Source organism: Limulus polyphemus, unplaced genomic scaffold (assembly GCF_000517525.1).
Source record: "Limulus polyphemus unplaced genomic scaffold, Limulus_polyphemus-2.1.2 Scaffold3358, whole genome shotgun sequence".
NCBI lineage: Eukaryota > Metazoa > Arthropoda > Merostomata > Xiphosura > Limulidae > Limulus > Limulus polyphemus.
In genome coordinates this window covers 60442-72552 of record NW_013668968.1, presented here as the reverse complement: position 1 = coordinate 72552, position 12111 = coordinate 60442, and the positions used below count along the sequence as shown (strand labels likewise).

The 12111-nt window shown below is 33.5% G+C and overlaps 1 pseudogene; it reads right to left on the bottom strand.

Annotated features, from left to right (window-relative positions):
- Nucleotides 1-3785: 3785 nt before the first annotated feature.
- The window catches only part of LOC106469213, a 41882-nt pseudogene continuing 33556 nt past the window's right edge, over nt 3786-12111 (bottom strand).

Genomic DNA, 12111 nt, shown 5'->3' with positions numbered 1-12111 from the left:
CTGTCTTCCCTCTGTTCACCGCAGGGAATCTAAATCTGGATTTTCTGGATTCTCTGTTTAACATTCTTAGAATCTTTGTTTGTTGTTGTTATTATCTGTTGTATTTTCAGTGCAAAGATACGTAACTGACCATCTTCCCTCTGTTCACCGCAGGGAATCTAAATCTGGATTTTAGCGTTGTGAGTCTGTAAACTTACCGCTGACCCATTGATGACGAATCTGCGTTTTGAGGTGATTTTTGAACTTACCTATCAGATGTTTGTGGATCTGAATACCACATGATTAACACAAAAGTTTTCGTAATAGTTTAGTAAGAACAAATTTGTACTTAGTTTAGTTTTCCAAAACATGCCATGAAGTAATAATAACTTTCAAGTTATTCTGATTTTCACAAAAGTTTATTCTTTATATATAAAAGTATATTTAATATCTTTTATTCTAGGTTAGGAATACATCAGAGCAAATTCTGTCGAAAATTGAATCTTAAAAATAAGTGCACTATTACAGATTACTATCTAATTCATGTACACACATCTACAAACAAACGTTTTGACTAATTATACAAAAGTGTAAGCATTGTAACTAAGTACAATTACATTTTACTATACATCTGATTACACTTACAGTTGAAAGGCAGCGAAGCTCCAGCAAATTATTTGAAAAATTCTTAAGGCATATAAAATATCACTGCAAGTTTAGATTTATCTCAAAGTATGCTGATATAAATTAGGCCAAGGTTTTTATGCTTTAACATAAGGTACGTATTTTGTCAGAAATATAACTTGGCAGTGTACCTACTTCTATGATGTAGCTACTTTCAAAAATCGGTTTTCCAGGTTTCTTAATTGTAGCAAACTTAAGCATTTTTCGTCAGAAAAACTGTTTAGTTACTGGTATTTAGGTATTTTGTTACGTCGTTTCATAATACAAGTTAAAAAAAAATCTAGTTCAGCAGATGGTTCATACATAAAACTTCATAGAACACTTATATTTATGTGAAGTCGTGTAAAAAGCAATATTCAAAAGCAAAAAAACTTTTAAAATAAAAAAAAACACTAGATGATCAAGCTTCTTTAGTTTTAATCTTTATTTGCCAGGTTACTAAGCAACCATTTATCAAAGAGTCGTTTGTAGGCTAAAACATCGAAGACAATAAGAAGTTAATTACAGATTTATATTTTGCAATTCATGTCAAATATAGAATTTCCGCCAATAGTAGGCATACATTTTATACAATTTCGTTTATTAATGATTTTTCAATTCATTAGTAACTTTTGGTGACAAATTAAAACAACAAATGTATCGAGAAAGTTCATCTGGAAAGGAACCATCTTCTTATTAAACAGGCGCGGGTTGGCCCTGTTGTAAATCTCTGGATTTCGGACCTGGCTGCAAAATATTTTCTGTACTTTAAGCTGTGGTACGTTATAAGAGTCACTCTTTTATCGTGTATGGTGGGTGGCAGAATGTTTTTCATTGAATGCCTTTCTATGGTCAGTAGCTCGAAATTAGTGACGGCAGCAGAGCTTTAATAGCTTTGTCATTAAAACAAAAAAATACAAATATATATATATATATTATACTAAAGAATGTGACAAGTATTACTAATAAAAGGTTATATTTCTGTTAAACTCTGTCAACGCTAACTACAGGAGGAAGGCTAACGTTGCTCCAAAGAAATACACAGTCAACTGGACACACAGTCACTGAGTACAGTTGCATTCCATATTTCGTTTTTCAATGAAAACTAACACAAAGAAAGAGTTTATAACGTAAACTTTGTCTGTCCCACAGCCGTTCGTAAGTCAAAAGTGATTACGCAATCAACATTTTACGTTTAGATATATTATAATAAGTAAGCTATTTATCACTCATGAACTTGAAACTGCCCGAGAAGAAAATACATATGAATAAGTTTAATATGCCAAGTGATTGATTAATTATCACAGTAAAAGTAAAAATTGTTGAAATTGAACATTCATCATTTCGACCATATCAGACCATATACAACAATCTATAAGACATACAAGGAATTCGAAATCATTTAGTTCAATATGTACAGTTTTACAACTATTACTACAAGGCTATAGAATTGTGAGGTTCTTTATCTAGGCTATGGAGAACCAGGATACACCAGTTTGTAAGAAAAACTCTTGATGAAGAGTAAACATACATGAAGTTGTTTATAGAACACTTTTTAGCTCAGCTAACCTAGTTTTATACACACATATATATATGATTTTTTTCACGAGAAAGGAAGAACCGACTCTTATTAATGATCGGTAAATATTTTAAAGGGTATTCAGAAGTTAGTTGCACGCTTTACAATACAGTAGTTGTATCATTGCAGCAAAATCGTTGTCACATCTACAAGTTTTCGAACAAACGTTATCAAAACGCTATTAATACACTAATCGTATTACTTGTACAACCCAATCTACGGATAACGAAAATTAATCATCACTTTACTGTAAAAATAAAAAAGGAATGTTTCATTTAACATTAAAAAGTTTTTAATGCGCCTTTTGAACACTTCACACTTGCCATTTTTCAAACGTTTATTCTCATCTAGAACACTAGCAATATCACCTTCAACCATTAATTTGTTCTTTGTCAGTAGAATAGGACACTTTTTATTATCCTCATTTCATCACTAATACAAGCAATCTAAGATTTGTTTCGAATTATTTCTGTTTTGGAGCAACTAGCCTGTAACCCATGGTTTCAAGTTTTGATATATTTCGATTACTGTAGCTATCTATAATTGTTTCTATTTTAGCGTTCAAGTTCTATTCTTTTTTTTACAAAGTTTTTCATACCTTACAATTTATTTTTAAAGGATTCTCATTATATTCCACTAAAATATTAATTATTTGTGATATCTCTTATTTTTTTCTCTGCAGTTACGCTGAGATACATTAGCGCATACCGCATTGTCCCTAATTATCCCCCACCCCGATGGCAGAGATCAGCAATTATTACTTATAAACTATTAATTATTATTACTGATAAATGTCACGTAGGCCACGATTTTCCCACCTTTTTTCGCCGTAGCAGTAAACTTCAAAGGCTCTTTGGTGGTGCAAATCTACCCGGTAGACAGCAGGACCGCTTCACGGGATTTTTTGACACTTATAAACAATTATTACCATATTTACTTCGATAGTGAGCACTAACGTTTATAGCAAAGTTAGAAATAAATAGGCTATATTTGCTACTACTTATTATAGATATATTTGTTTATAATAGAGGTATTATCATATGACCCAATTAGTCACTAATTAGCGCCCCATTTTGCAGTTTGCAACGCCCCCGGGGAGGTTATTAGGGGGCAATACGGTGTTCTACCATATTGCTTATAATAACAGCATACATAGGTTCGAGTTACAAGGGCGAGACATCACAATCAAAACTGTCCTTTTCAACGACATTGACAACATCACAAGCAAAACCGTCCTTCTCAACGACACTGACAACATCACAAGCAAAACTGTCCTTCTTAACGACACTGACAACATCACAAGCAAAACTGTCCTTCTTTACGACACTGACAACATCACAAGCAAAACTGTTCTTCTTTACGACACTGTCAACATCACAAGCAAAACTGTCCCTCTTTACGACACTGACAACATCACAAGCAAAACTGTCCCTCTTTACGACATCGACAACATCACAAGCAAAACTGTCCTTCTTTACGACACTGACAACATCACAAGCAAAACTATCCTTCTTACGACACTGACAACATCACAAGCAAAACTGTTCTTCTAACGACACTGACAACATCACAAGCAAAACTGTCCTCTTTACGACACTGACAACATCACAAGCAAAACTGTTCTTCTTTACGACACTGACAACATCACAAGCAAAACTGTCCCTCTTTACGACACTGACAACATCACAAGCAAAACTGTCCTTCTTTACGACACTGACAACATTACAAGCAAAACTGTCCTTCTTTACGACACTGACAACATCACAAGCAAAACTGTTCTTCTTTACGACACTGACAACATCACAAGCAAAACTGTCCTTCTCAACGACACTGACAACATCACAAGCAAAACTGTCCTTCTCAACGACACTGACAACATTACAAGCAAAACTGTCCTTCTCAACGACACTGACACAAAAAAAGGTCGAAAACTTCCGAAAACGCTTAGATGTCTTTCACATTTTTTCCCATTAAAGTTATAGCATGATGTAGCCGTGACCACAATCAGCCACATGTATGGCATGCTTCAATATTTAAGGTATGTATCTATAGCATGGCGAAATTTTCATTTAGCACTTCAAGTTATATGAATTACTAACTTTGTTTACAATGATTTTTGAGCTTGTACAGAGTATTCAATTGGTATTTACTTTCTAAATAAATCAAATAGAAAATTTCCTACCAAATTTTTAACGCCTAACAAAATGCAAATATTACCCCTGCTTACCAGATCCGTCTTCTCTTAAGTTGTCAGTTGAAATATATACATCTAACTATTTATTATATTTTTCTGAAAGTTTGTTCTGAAGAAAAAAGTGATTAAAATACTACTGGAAAAGCCAATGTCGAGTTAGCTGCTGGAAAAGCCAATGTCCAGTTAGCTGGAATTTCATTAAAACCATTGTTACAGTCAAAGTCTTCTATCGGTAAAACCGGATAATGAATTAGACGAGATATTAATGTATGGGAAGACAGTTGCTCTTACCTTTTTTTTAGTATGAATTACTAAAAATTATTTACCTTCGCATAATGTGGGAAAACCAAAACAGTTTATTACGTTCCATGGTTTTGGAGTGATAGCTCTTTGTCAGACATTATAGAAATCTATAGACCTTGATAAAGGACTGTTTATCACTCTAAATAGTAGGGACACGATAAACGTTTTTATACCTTTTTGACTTGGTTCATGTAGGAAGAATAAAATGATCTATAGTTAAATATATTTTACGATTTTGGTTAAATGCATATAAGGCTTTTTGTATCGTATAGTAATCTGGGTATCAATAAATATTACTATTGTCTAGCTGAAGAGAATAGCATTTAACGTTATTTATATAAAGCATGTGATGCTCTCGCTTCTGTATATGCTTTCTTTACTGCAGCAACAGTCAGGATTAAGTAAAAAAATAAGATATATAAAAATACATATTACTTAAAAGGAACACTAAAAATATGTATTCACCAGCGATTATTGTCTTTATACAAAAAACTTCGGTTATTAAATACCGTTGTCTATGCTATGAAATGGAAAGTAAAAGTTTTGCTGTTCAATTAACATTTTGTCACGGAAGTTATAGGCACACCAACTACCAACAAAATGTTTTTATTAATAGTGCAGGGAGTAAGCAATCAGTTGTAGTTGGAGGTGTCTTAAACTTTTTTTTGTACGAAATGTTGCTTTTTATAGAAAATAGTATATAAATAAATCATATTTTATTATACATGACTAAAACAACATTATAGAAATGAAACATTAGCTGCGTCAAGGTACAGGTTATTTTAGGTCCATGACAGAAAATAGAAAATGAAATACTTTGACATTATACTATGCCTCATGTTTATGATGTGTGACCATGTTGGCAGAGGCAATTTGTATTACTCTTAGTTAATATGGACGAACACGAAACAAGTAGGGGAAATTACAAAGATTACTATAGTAATATGTGTCTACTACCTGTCGTCCTGTTGCAAATGGGGAGACACCAAATAAACAGAAGCATGCACTAATAAAACTTTTGTCTAAAATGTCCCTTTGACGCCCTATTTTAGTCAAATTGGCTTAATATATACAATGAAGACACCTCTGACTTATATTAAGACTTAACAGTTATTTTGGCCAGCAGTAAGCCAAGATTTCTACGGAAGCATAAAGGCATGGGTTTATACCAGTCACGTGGCGCAAGTCATTATTTGATAAAGTATTGTCGTAAAAAAGGCCTCATATCACTCCCGCATCTTGTGCCACTCGGCTATCTGCCGTCGTGGAGAATGGATGACATCCTCCCAGTGTTGTTGTGTTGTACCGCCAGCCTGCGATCCCATCTCCAGACGACCTATGATCTCGTTCTTAGTAACTTGGTCCCAGTTCAGAACCATGAACACTAAGTTGATGTTCTCCAAACCTTCGTTGTAAGGTACCTCAAACACAAAGGACCGTTGAACACCGGATGCAATGTCCGTTTCTTAACGTGGGTCTTTTTCTTTGCAATTCTTTGGTTATTATACAGGAAGTAGATCTTCACGTAAGGGTCTGTAAGAGATAGTGAACACTACTAAATAATGATTCATAAACAAAGTCTTTGATGGACTCTGAAGTAAAACGTAGTCTTTCACGAAATTAAGTATAAGTAGAATGGCTAGTGATGAGTAATATTTTTGTTCATATATTATAATGATACTTTCGTGAAATAAATAAACTGAATTTAGGTTTACTTATACAAGAATAAGATGTAATATTATTTCAAAGTAATAAAATATGATGATGTTATCTGTTTTACAATGTTAGTATCACATCGATAAAAGTAAAACTTAGAGTAATGTTACTGTCTGGATACATTTATATAATTTTTGTTTGTAAAAAGGGTCATAATTTTGCTGCTCACGTAAGTCATTTAACATTCACATGTTTGAACTAGCGAGACCTGAAATATCCAGTGTTGCTTTAGAAAAACAAATTAAAAGTACTGAAAAATTGAAACCGCTTATAATGTGTTAGTGAAAAATCAGACAGATTAAAAAAAATCAGTAAAGTGTTTTTTTAATAATTAATAGTTTTTTCTTTTTTAAGAAGCAAGAAATGCACACAAATTTAACAAAGTGGAAAGTGTCAATAATTTAGTCAAACATCATTAACATTATTAGTGGCGGCTTTTAAAAGGCTAATCATGTCATAATATATTCTGATAAATTGGGAGTTTCTATTTTACTGTGTACGTATACCAGAAGGAAAGACGCATAAAATACAGTTTGGCACGTGTTAGAAAGAGAAAACAATGGCCCGTTAACACAGAATACATGGTGTAGTGTGTGCCATCTAATTTTGCAACTTAGTTTTTCGTAAATAGAAACAATTAAAAAACATCTTTGTTCATTGTTGACAAGGGCGTTTAGTTAATTTCCAATGAATGAAATGCATCTGTGCACATGTTAGCTAAGGAAACATTGGTAATAACGTCAGTATTCTCAGGGTTACCAATACTTTTTTCTAGTGCAGTCTAACATCGGTTTACTTAGAAAGCTGCTAGAAATGTGGCAGTAGAATATTAAAGAGTAGGATTCAGCGGTAATCTTTATTTTGGATTTTTAAAACAAGTACAAAATGAGTTAAATTATTGATGACTGTGTCTTGTAGAATTCGTTTAAAACGAGTTTTTGTTGTTGTTTTTGCAATACACTTATGTCAATTTCAAGACGATCACGAAACGTAAGTTTTTATTTGGAGAGAGAAAGTAACAAGAAAAGAGTTTCGGAGGGAAGTAACATTTTGTTTATTGTATCTCTCGCAAAGCTACTCGAAGGCTATCTACGCTAATTATCCCTCATGTATCCCCTAGAGGGAAGGCAGCTAGTCAACAGTCAGCTCTTGAGCTACACAACGAAAAGTGGAATTGACCATAACATTATAACACTTGTACGGTGACAGGATTCGAACTCTCAACATAAAGCTTGCGAGTTGAGTGCCCTAACCACCAGGCCATGTCAGGAACGGGAAGGGGAAGAACAGTGAATTATTATACAAAAGTGAATTACGAATATAAAATAACGGAACCTTCTTTCATGCAGTCCACCCTCTCGTTTCCTCGCTTTCAGGAATCTGGGTATAAAACAGCTAAGTCGATAAGTGCTGTAAAACGAGCTTCTGTTCACGAAGAGACGTTACTACTTCACATATGAAATACGCTGAATGAGAGTTTAGTACACCGATCTCGAGTTACATTACTATTCTACATTGAAATCTCTATTGTGGAATGATAAAAAACAAATATAACATCGCAGCCTTGAGGTCATATTGGGTATAACACACCCCATCTGCAGATTATTATGGTATATTATATTACACTAGATAGATAGTTTCTGAAATTGAAAATACATCAGAATAGTAAGACTGTGTACGTGTTAGAAGGAACGTTTTTTGTTTAAATTTTTTTTTAGAAAATCAAGGTGCTATCTTGATTATACGAATCATGCTTCAGAAGTTAGGACGTACGTTTACTATATAATTATATAGGATTTCGATCTTATAAAAAACGAAAATATATTAACCATAATTTGTTTCTTCATCATTTATGGAAACTAATGGTTTTACTCAATATCATTCAATAATTATGATTTCCATAGAAAATAGAGCATTCTTTGTGTTGATGCCGTTTGATTTTTTATAGAAATTTTTTTAAAGAATGCCCACTTCATGATTCAGTAATCTTGATCATGAACCAAAGTATTACTTTTTAAACAGTTAAATACACTGATTAAACACACTTAAGATGTTTGATAGCAACGGGTAATCAAATCAACACACACCTTTATATTTTTCTAACAACAACGAAATGCCATCACTAGAATTTCAGGATTTTCTTTACCTTTATAATGTCTAAAGACCTACACTCATCAGTCTCAGTTGAACTATAATTATTTTAACATTTTATATATAAAAAATACAATACACACAAAACAATCCATTACGTTTTTGTTCATTTGAACAACACTTTATGCGCGCAATGGGTTAGATGGCCAGGTCAGAGACCCCTAATGTTCAAGCATAGCCATCCCTAAGTTTTAAGTGGACCAAACACAAAACAACCAGTTGGTAGTACTTGCCACCTGAAGTCGCTACTAATATCCGTATTTGCATGTCTTGCACGCTTATAAATCACCCATAGCTGAAAGTGCGAGGTCACATCTCGAATCCCAGACATAATAGGTATAAAATATAAATATTGTGTCAGTGTTCCCCTCTGTTGAACGTACATTGTGATTGCCTGTCATTCAATCAAATTTGAGAGTGTCAAACTAGCATGATGCTTATAAATGTACACGTGCAATCGTATGTTGCCCATCATTAGTATGGCAATGCACACATGGTCCTAAGACAGAAATGTGAAAATAGTGTATAAACAAAAGTTTTGGCTAGTACAGGTTGTTACTCTATGAGACAAAGACGAAACTTTATGTTTCAGTAGGAACTGTATGGAGACCCTGAAGATGGTACGTGAAACAGTGTTGTTGATAACAGAATCGGTCGAGACAGAAAACCCAAACTCTTCAAAGGCGATGATATGTAACTCGGGATAATCTCTTCACTTGACCTCAGACAATGCAGTAGATATCTTGCAAATTACCTATTTGTTTATTACAGATGTAAATGTTACATCCAGAACAATTAGATACTGTTAGACATACACGGCTGTTCTCGTTTAAATATAGAGCGAGTGTTAAATTTAGTTATTTTTAGAAGCGATAGTTTAGGAATCATATGTTGTGTAATTCAGTTGTTGTGAATTGGCTTTTGTTGTATTATTGCGTCATGTTATTAGAAATTTCTAAGTTTTTCTGGTTGTTTCAATTGAGTGTTATTGCATCATATTAATGCATAGTTTGTAGAACGTTATGGGCCTCGGTCAGGCTATAAATACGCATACAAAATGTAGTTGTATTAGTTGTATAGAAGGTAATACAACGTTACATAAAATTAGTTATAGATAGATAGATTTAGAGTGTGTGTTTGTGGGTTTAGCCGTAAAGAACGTATAGTGGCGTTTGTATTTAAAGTGCAATTATCACAGATTGTATAGTAACAACAGAGTAGTGAAGAATAATTTGTTTTGTAAATTGTATTCTAAAGTAATTGAACAAATCTGTGTAGATTTTTGATGAAAAGAGACACTTATTTAAAGCTCTAGATACAACTGTGGAAGCCAACAGTGAAATTATCACCGATTGTATTGTAACAACAGACCAGAGGAGAATATTTCGTCTTGATAATTATGTTCTAACGTAACTGAACCAGCCTGTGTATACTTTGACGAAAAGAGAAGATTATTTAAAGCTCTCTATACAAATTTGGTCATTAACTGTGTAACAAACATTTGTATATACGTTTGACTTGTTTTAATATATTATTTCAAAACAAGTGGACCGTGTGCTGTTTGTTTATTGTTAAAATTTATCGCCAATAAGTCACAGACAGATACACAGTAGTCAAGTGGTCTCATTTGATATGTAGCTGCTCAAAAACACTGCTTAGGAGAGATAACCAAACCAAAAGGCTGAACTGGGCATCGGTCTTCAAATAATAGAAGTAGCAAAGCTGAAGGAGAGTGCTCTTTACAGATGAATCGAAATTCAAATTGTTTGGCAAAAATCAATGATAGCTTCTTCGATGGGTGAGATGAGAATGATCAATGAACGAGTACATCTACATTGAAGCAAGGTCACCAGTATAAGTGTGGGCTGCATCTCAGACAATGGTGTTAGAAACCTATACAAATTGGTGGCACCTTGACTTCTGATAGGTAAATATATGGGCAATTTAATCGATTACCTATGACCAACGATTGCATTGACTAGTGTCCCATAAAATAATCGATCAATCGAAGTTACACTTCATCGATTAATGTCACAAATATGATCAACTAATCGAAATTAAGGTTTTTGATCATTCTGAATATATAAGTAATCCAAATATTGCCAGTATGTATGTTTGTTGTAAAGCACAAAGCTACACAATGGGCAGGTGGGGGAATGCTTCGTGATTTGAGGGTCTCGAGTTTGGATCTCATTGTCACTAAATTTTACTCGTCCTGTGTTTGCTATTGCAAAGCTACTAAGGCGATCTACCACTGTCGCTAATTTTTAACTGTTGACTTAAGGAAAGTCACTGACTGGTAGCACCCATAGCCAATTCTGATTACTTACTGTTTACTGTTTTTTACACTGTGTTATTTTTTCTAATTTATAATTATGTAAATGTATTATTTAATGTCGTATAAACAGGCGTAGATCTGGGTGGGGGGAATTACTAACTGTATTATTTAATGTATAAGGATGCCCAATTCTAGGGGGTCAGAACCCCTCCATTTTTTTTCAGAAAGTAGTACAAAAATATCCAATTGTATTAGAAAGATATATTAGATGTCATTGTTTTTTATTTGATTGGTCTATTAATTACCGTAAAAAGTGTTTTTCTGAAGTCAACAGTATTGGAGTCTACATCAATTCGGTTTCAGCTTTACTTGATTATAAAGGAATACAACAAAATGAACGTCAATTAAACGTTGCCATTGTAAGTTTTCGCGACTTGGAGTTTTACATACACTCTAACAATGCATGTGCTCTAGACTTTAGAGATTTCTTTTCTTCAGAGTTAGTGTTGTTTTTCAGAACTTCTAGGGACTTAGACATTTTATAAATAAAGTTAGAAAAAAAAAGACCTTTACTCTTCAGATAATAGTAAAAAACTTTATTTCAGGTACCGGTTCACCATTATGGCTTGATTATGACTAGTAGCACAAGAACTGTTTAGTTAGTATTACTTAGGACAACTGTACTCCTTATAACATATACTTATTACAAAATCAGTTTCTCCATTTTTTGGAAGTTATAATAACCGCGAGAAAGATGTTTTCGCATCGTTGATGTCCAAAATAAGCGAAATTGCAAGCGCTATGACAGTCCAAGTAATGACTTAAAAACACTCATGAATCACATATTTGAAAAATGTTTTACGTAAGTACAACATCTAGCGACCTTTGACATTTCTCTATTTTATCTTTCTATATGAACATCACTATTGCTCGACAAATATCATGTACTAGTTTTTCCTCGTGCTTTGTTTTAATATTTCCAACAATGAAAGAAGTATTCAACTGACTTACATATGATGTTAGCCTATAGTCAATGCTAGTTGTATATTTTTAATATTTTATTGTATATGATTTGGGGGAGATAAGATCTATTAATATTATATAAAATTTGTTGATTGAAAATATCACGAAGTAATAGGTTCATTTTCATCAACAAAAAGGCCCGGCATGGCCAGGTGGTTAGGGCGCTCGACTCGCGATCTGAGGGTCGCGAGTTCGAGTCCCCGTCCTACCAAACATGCTCGCCCT